Here is a 1,185-nt window from a genome sequence, read left to right as displayed (position 1 = left end):
ATAATAATAATAAACATATCTGCATAAGAATGCAGAATCTTCATATGCAGATATGTTTGTATAGATATACATACAGATATATGCCCCAAAACATTGGCCGTTGTCCCCAGAGGATAAATCATGTCCAGACAATAGCTGATGGGTTCTGAGATTATTGAGATGTAAACTGTTTGGGTAATTACATTTATTATGTAACAAATCTCACAATAAGGTACTAGTTCATAATATATTTCAAGCCAAAACATTAGCTGCAAATGAGTGTGGTGTAATTATTTATTATTTTTACATACAATGACAGTAGTGCTGTACCGTATCTTTTCTTTTCCTGCTTCAGCCTGATGTAGCGCATTAGCTGAGTTCAGCTGATATGATAAACGTACAATTGATTTTTCCATTACAGAAAAGTTACAAAACTGTTTGCTGACAATTATCGGCCAAAATCGGTATTGGCATGTCAGACTTAAGGAAGTTGTTGTACTTTACCTACAAAAAAAAAAAATCAATCCTAACAAAAGGCTATGGACTTTACAATAGACAAAAGACTTAAAACTGAAAATTAAAAAAAAAAAAAAAAACACTCGCAACCCCCACCCTGATTTCCCATCAGCCCCTGGTGCCCATTCGGCTGTGCCCCGAGCAAAGCGCAGCGTTTTGATTTTTCTCTCAAGAGTGTGAGCCCTCGGACTTTCCCTATGTCAGCGTCAAAGAATCGGCTTTTTTTTAGTTCGTCTTTGGGTACTTACACAAGCTGCTGGTGGCTGTGCGTCTATTATCGGACACGACTTCATTTTTTCACCCTCCCTCTGCACAGTCGCACACACACTACCTACAGATGTGCTGTGCGTCCGATAATAAGGGATGGCTTTATGTTTGCCTACATCAAAGCACTGAACTGAATCATTTTACGATGTTGATCAGTGGTTTGTTTTGTTTATATATGCTGAGAGAAACAAATGTAAGGGGAACTTAATCTCGCAGGTCGATATTTGTCCCTTTAACGGTACTCACACACCCCCCGTCCCTACACACACTCTCTTCTCTCTCTCACCACAACACCACAGATGAGCTCTGCGGGTCATATCGTATCTTCACTCAGCCGTCTGCAGGCACTCAGAGAGCTGCTTTGGTTTTGCCCGCATGAACAAAGTAGAAACATTAAGGGAGGGAGGGTCATACATAAAATAA

Source organism: Morone saxatilis, unplaced genomic scaffold (assembly GCF_004916995.1).
Source record: "Morone saxatilis isolate NCDOM2014 unplaced genomic scaffold, NCSU_SB_2.0 Contig2, whole genome shotgun sequence".
Taxonomy (NCBI): domain Eukaryota; kingdom Metazoa; phylum Chordata; class Actinopteri; family Moronidae; genus Morone; species Morone saxatilis.
This window is presented reverse-complemented; position numbering follows the sequence as displayed.